The 7364-nt window shown below is 41.2% G+C and overlaps 1 pseudogene; it reads left to right on the top strand.

The window, feature by feature from the left end:
* Window positions 1-1086: 1086 nt before the first annotated feature.
* Window positions 1087-6461, top strand: LOC140197075 (BAR/IMD domain-containing adapter protein 2-like; annotated as a pseudogene).
* Window positions 6462-7364: the final 903 nt, after the last annotated feature.

Here is a 7364-nt window from a genome sequence, read left to right as displayed (position 1 = left end):
ATACCCTAAAGGTTAACCTCCAGGTTCAATCGGTGCTGAAGAAGGCGAATGCAATGTTGGCATTCATTTCTAGGGGTATAGAATATCAGAGCAGGGATGTGATGTTGAGGCTCTATAAGGCACTTGTGAGACCACACTTGGAGTATTGTGTGCAGTTTTGGGCTCCTTATTTTAGAAAGGACATACTGAGATTGGAGAGGGTTCAGAGAAGATTCACGAGAGTTATTCCAGGAATGAAAGGGTTACCATATGAGGAACGTCTGGCAGCCCTTGGGCTGTATTCCCTGGAGTTCAGAAGAATGAGGGAGGATCTCTTAGAAACATTCCAAATGTTAAAAGGCCTGAACAGATTAGATGTGGCAAAATTATTTTGCATGGTAGGGAAGTCTAGGAGAAGAGGGCACAACTTCAGGAGTGAAGGATGTCCTTCTAGAATTGAGATGCAGAGAAATTACTTTAGTCAGAGGATGGTAGATCTATGGAATTTGTTGCCACAAGCGGCTGTGGAGGCCAAGTCATTGGGTATATTTAAGGCAAAGATAGATAGGTTCTTGATTAGCTAGGGCATTAAAGGGTATGGGGAGAAGGCAAGGGAGTGGGCATGACTGGAGGAATTGGATCAGCCCATGATTGAATGGCAGAGCAGACTTGATGGGCTGAATGGCCTACTTCTGCTCCTGTATCTTATGGTCTTATGCTGCGCTGTGGCTGTTCATGCTGGCTCACATTAAGGTGTGCACTACTTCCAGGTTGGAAAAGACACACTCTTGATAGGGGTTGGAAGTGGACTTGCTTATGCTTTGTGGCACTTCTTGAATGCTGTGAGGCAACTCAGCTGAACTGCAAGACATTCTCTCGTATGTCTGGAGCAACCTTATTACGTAGGCTGTCCTACTGTAGCCCCCCCCCCCCCCCCTTCATGCACCATGTTAGAACTGATTTGCAGCTTTTCCCTCTGGGAGCTAACACATTCCCTTCCCTATCCCTTCGTAGACACTTGTGTCAAGTGAATCTGCAAGTGAAGTGCACATGTCGAACAGTCTGATTATCCTCACTATGGCTCAAATAGGCACACAGAGGGGAACAATGTGTCAGTATCCTTTCCATTTCCTCACCCTTCTCACCTTCAATCAGCTGGCCGTGGCGTGCTATCTTCCTGGTGCCATGGTCAAAAACGTCTCTGAGCAGGCACAACACATTCTGAAAGAGGAGGGTGAGCAGTCAGTGCGACTGTGGTCCATATTGGTACTAACCATGTAGGCAGGAAGTGAAAATGAGATCCTGCAAAGGGAGTTTAGGGAACTAGGTAGAAAGTTAAAAAGTTGCACCTCTATGGTTGCAATCTGAAGATTACTCTCTGAGCCTTGTGCTGGCAAAGCAAGAGATGCGAAGATAGAAGAGTTAAGTTGAGCAGCTGTGGAGCAGTTGCAGAGGTGAGGGCTTCGGGTAAGTAGATCATTGGGATCTCATTTCTGGCGAAGGAACCTGTGCAAGAAGGATGGGTTGCACCTAAACAGGAGGGGCACCAATATCTTCACAGGTATGCTTGCAGGTGCTATTTGGGACGGGTTTAACTAGAATGTCAGGGAGATAGGAACCAGAGTGGTAGATCAGCAGGCAGAAGGATTGAGGAGAGTGTAGACGTTAGGTAAAGAAAGGAATGATGGGCAGGGCCAAATTAATGAGCACCATGGGACTGGTATGCAGAAGTAATGTTACACTAAGGCAGATGAATTTGTCTGAATTAGTCCACGGAACTAAAGAGTTGTAGAGATTACAGAGACTTGGTTGAGAGAAATGCAGGGCTGGCATCTCAACATTTTAAAGATTTAGGTGTGTCAGATATGATAGTGAGGGATGTCACATAGTTGGAAGGAGCTGTAGATGGTCGAATCAGGGAAGGTTCCATACTAGACCTTGTATTGTGAGAAGTCAGGAAATTAGCTTCAGCTATTTAAATCTTCGGTCAGGTGGTATGTCCTGTACAAGACCATTATGGACCAGTTTAATCCCAATCTGAGAAAATTCATCAGTATGGGGAAGTCTTATGAAGAAGCGCTTTCTAGCTACATGGGTACAGAGAAAATCTAGATCAAGAAAACAAGAACAGGTGTATCCTTTGCAGCAAAAAGCTATTGAAACCCTGGTAAAAATGGGTCAACCAGCCAGTGAAAGTCAAGTTTCCAATGAGATGGGAGATGTTTTGTTCCAGATGGCCAAAGTCCACAGGCAAATTCAGATAGAGCTTGAAGAAATATTTGAAGTGTTCAACAATTCAATTCAATTAGCTGCTGATGCAACTGGAGCAGAAGGTTGAGTTGGATGCTAAGTTCTTAAGTGCCACATTGAAGAAGTACCAGGCTGAACATAAAGCCAAATTGGAGAATTTGGCTCTGGGGAAATGCCAGGCAGAACTGAAGAAACTGAGAAGAAAGAGTCAGGCGTGCAGAAATTCCCAGAAGTATGAAGACAAGGAGATACAGTATGCAGAGGAAATAAGCACAAAGCAAGTGGATCTGGACAGCTTTGTTGGAAATGGATACAAAAGGGTGTTGAGTGAGGAATGTAGGCAGTATTCCTTTTTGGTGGAAAGGTAGTGTACAGTTGCCAAGCATTATGTGGTGTAGCATAGCAGGTGCAAGGATATGGTTACACAAAAGCTTCCTGGTTGGTAGCAGGCTTGCAGCAATCCATCCAAAATCCCTGATCATGCAATATCATTGGTGCAGCAGATATTCCTCTGGCAATGGAGGAACTCTTATCCCAGACAAGCCCCCATTATGTTACAACCTCAGCTCTCAGGAATTAACACAAAGGGGTCAGGCCACAACTGGAATTTCAAACAAAAAATACTTATTAATTTAAAATTAAGGTAAAGGGGAAAAGGGTGATGTGTGCTTGTTGCGGAATGGGAGAGAGAGAGAGTGGGAGTGGGAGTGGGAGTGGCCGTGTTTTTAAGCAGTCCCAGCAGGTGCCGACAATAGAAGGGTAATTGCGGGTGTCCGAAGGAACTGTAACACAGATTAAAGAGGAAACACAGAACAGGAAACGTACAGGATGTAATACGGGCCATGTTTGGAGTATTGTGTGCAGCTTTGGTAGTCACATTATCAGAGTGTGATTGAGGCTTTGGAGAGAGTGTGGAAAAGGTTCACCAGGATATGGCCTGGATAATTGCACAAACTTGTATTGATTTCTCTGGAACACAGGAGAACATTCCACATGGGAACAGTCCAGCATAGGACTAGGCCCTTCAGCCTATGATCTCTGTGACAAACATGATGCTACTTTAAATTGCACATGGTCTATATCCCTCCATCCTCTACCTGCTCATGTGCTTATCTAAATTTATTTTAAACATTGCAATTGTATCTGTTCCACCACTTCTCCTGCCAGGGCATTCTAGTCACCTACCACTATGTATTTAAAAACTTGTCACCTTTAAACTTCTCCCCTCTCCCTTTGAAGCCATGCACTTTACTATTTGACATTTCCATCTACTCTCTTTATGCCCTCATAATTTTATATACTTCAATAAACAAAAGACGTGAAGGTTGAGAAGCCCAGTATTTTCCATCCTTAGCATTGCCTCTTTCATATATTTCAGGGGAAAATGGCAAATGATAAACTCAGTAAGTAATACAGTACCTTGGTGAACAGATGCCCTTTAATGTGCTGGAGTTTTGATGAAAATTAATGCATGCATTGTTCAGGATTAAGCAGTTAATCACCGTGAACTGTGCATTACTAAAGGAAAGGAAGTGTCCCATATCAAAATATCACAAATGAGATTGAATACAGCATATAACCTGTATCAAGATCAACTGGTAGAGATTACCATATGATGCAGGTTTAGCATTTTTATTTAAGATTATTCACTTTCTAAACTTATGCTTCCAGCTGAAGAGTTAGATAGGAGCTATGGGTCAAGGACATAAGTTTAATCACCTGTAAATCCGTTGGGGAAGTCAGGAGACGCCTCTTTATTCAGAGGATGATTAGAATGTGACCTTATTACCACAAAGAGCAGCTGAGACAAACTGAGGCTTCAAGAAGAAGCTAGAGAAAAACATGAGAGAGAAAGGAAAAGAAGGATATGTTAGCAAGTTTGACCGAAAAAAGGTGAAAAGTGGTATGTGTGTTGCATGAACTAAATAGTCTAATTTTATACTGTAAATATTGTGTAATTAATATGATGCTGAAGAATCAATATTTTTCAATGTGTATGTATCTAAACTTCTGTTCTTTTCTTTCCAATAATTACATTTTCCATGTTGTATTTTTCTGGCCTGATAAATGTCATTCATCACATCCACTTTGATTCTATTTTTGTGCTTTCCACAACAGGCAGAATCGATTGTTTACTGAGAAAATCAGGACCATTTATAACCGACCAAAAGATACTGAAATGAAGGCACGGCATAAAGTTCTGCTCAACAAGAGACTCCAGCATGAAACTAAGAGAAAAGCAAAAGCTGCATTGCATCAACAAATGTAAGTGAATTACTTCCATCTTATTCCACTTTCTTTTCAAGAATGTTTCCTTATGTGGGCTACGTTCTTTGGTTGAGAGATGATGCACTTCTGGACCACTGTCAATATCACTCTTCAGCTCATTGGGCATGGAAAGTGGCTTGAATTCTCTGTCACATAAGTTCTCACGAAAACCATTAGCTTCTCGTCAGACTTTTGGTCTTATCAGAAGTGACCTGTAAACAAAGAAATGTGGGCTGAGAGCACGAGAGGTAAGGTAGGTTGTGGTGTCACCTAGGATAAATGAATCCAAGATATGCATTGTGGGGATGATGCAAAGATCATAGGAGTCCTTAATTACGTTAAGGTAATTTGGTTAGAAGATGGATAGTTGACAATGAAACTACAGTGGATTCTGGTCAATTGGGCCATTGGTTAATTGGTAGCCACTTATTTGGGACAACTCCTAAAGGACAAAGACTAATTGAGCAGATAACCAGGATCCACTTCATTTATTTGGGACACAATGGTGCTTTATTGGGATAGAAGACTGTACACAGTGCTGATAGCTACTTCTGAAAAGAAGCTCCAAGAAATACTAGATAGAGTTGTCGAAGAAAGTGCAAAGAGAGGATTGACCATCAACTGCAAGAAGACCAAATGTATGATTCTCATGAAGAAAAAAGAAATAAAACTCTGGTTAGGCCACCTCTGAAGTACTGCGTACAGTTCTGGTCGCCCCGCTATAGGAAGGATGTTGAGGCTTTGGAGAGGGTGTAGAAGAGGTTTACCAGGATGCTGCCTGGTTTAGAGGGCATGTGCTCCAATGAGAGGCTGGATGAACTTGGATTGTTTTCTCCGAAGTGCTGGAGGCTGAACAGAGATCTGATAGAGATTTATAAGATTATGAGAGGCATAGACAGAATGGACAGAGAGTATCTGTTTCCCGGTGTTGAACTGTCTAATACCAGAGGGCATACATTGAAGGTGAGAGGGGGTAGGTTCAGAGGGGATGTGAGGGGTAAGTTTTTTATTCAGAGTAGTGGATGCCTGGAATGCGCTGCCTGGTATGGTGGTAGAGGCAAATGGGTGTAAGGAAGATGGGGGTTATAGACATGGTGTACATAGGAGGGATTCGTGTTGGGGTGTTTTTGATTAGCTTTTTAGCTGGTTCGGCCTAACATTATTGGCTGGCTGATCTGTTACTGTGCGGTACTGTTGTATGATCTATGTTCTAAATACAGAAATACAAACTGAAACTGGACAAAAAAGCCATTAAACAAACATAAAAGTTAAATTAATTAGGGACCACAAAAACATCTGATGGTAGGGCTGATGTTGAATTTAGAAGGATTGGGATTGCTAAATGCATGTTCATGTATTTGAGCAATAACATAATTTCTATGGGTATGAAACTCAGAATGTTGCGGTAATGTTTTCATTCCATGCTAACATATGGAAGCCAATGCTGGACAATATCACAGCAAAATGAGGGGAGACTCGAAGCTGCGGAAAAGTGGTTTTTGAGAAGAATGATGAAAATATCATGAAACGACAGAGTAATTAATGAGCAAGTGTTGAGAAAATCTGGAATGAGAAGAGAATCAATCAGGAAATGGCAGCCGGAATTTCTGGGACATATACTGAGGAAAGAGAAGCTCGAACATTTTGCAGTGATGGAAAAAATTGACTGAAAAATAAGTTACAGTCAATAGTTCATGATATGCATGAGTTATATCAGGAGATGGGCAGGCAAAAGTTTTGAAGAGCCTATTAAAACTTTTCAGATTAAAAGATAGATGGAAGACCATGATTGCCCATGTCATACAACACGGCACATGACGATGACAATGATGATAATATTTGACCTCCCAACTTCTTACATATCCCATCCCCCCAAATGCCTTGAGACGTCCTCCTCTATTTTCAGAATTCCACTTAGTTTAGTAGCATCAGCAAGCTTGGTTATAACAAACCTGATCCACTAGCCAAAGTGTTGATGTAGATTGGGAATAGCAGGTGTCCAAGCACCTAGCCACTGCTGCACTAGCCACAGCTGTCTAACCTAACAATTTTGGACATTCCCATCCTTGGCTTTCTGTCCTCTAATCAATTATCCATCAGTTTCTTTATGACAGCAGTGATTCCATATGCTCTAATTTTGTTTACCAACCTCCTGTGCAGGGCTTTATCAAATGTCTCTTGAAAATCTAAATACACCACATCCACTAGTTCATCCTTATTTATTTTAGCCAAAGTCAATCATGATTTTTCTTTCATGAATCCATGTTAACTCTGCAAAATGTTGTCATTCTTTTCAGGGTGCTGTGTTATCATATCCTTTGTTATAGATTCCATTATTTTCTAACAGGTCAGCACTTCCTTCCAGAGTTGTCACATTTCTTATCATCTAACCTGTAGAAGCAACTTCATATTCTTTAGAACTCTAGAAGTTGATAACCAGAGCATCTATCATCACTAAAACCACATCTTTCAAAGCTCTAGTTTGTAAATCATTAGGTCCTTTAGATTTACCAGATTTCAAGCTCACTAAGTTCTCAGTTCATTCTTGTTGGACACTTCGTATTCTTATATATCTGACAGGTTTTATGTGTCCCTTTTTTGTGAAGACAGATGCAAAGCAATTGTTTAATTCTTCTTATTTTTTAATTTTCCATTATACAGTTTCCTATCTCTTTCTCTAAAGACCTGCATTTGCCCTTTCAACTCTATATATCTACCTATTAAAACTCTTAACAGACAAGAGTTATGTTTCTGACCAGTCTGTCTTTTATTTTGCCTTTCTTTATCAACTGCTTTGCTGAGTTCCAAAGTTCTCCCAATACACAGGCCTATTGCTGTTTTGGTAACTTTGTAAGCCTATTTCTTCT

This window comes from Mobula birostris, chromosome 4 (genome assembly GCF_030028105.1).
Source record: "Mobula birostris isolate sMobBir1 chromosome 4, sMobBir1.hap1, whole genome shotgun sequence".
Classification (NCBI taxonomy): Eukaryota; Metazoa; Chordata; class Chondrichthyes; order Myliobatiformes; family Myliobatidae; genus Mobula; species Mobula birostris.
Note: the sequence above shows the minus strand (reverse complement) of the source record. Positions and strands in the feature narration are given on the sequence as shown.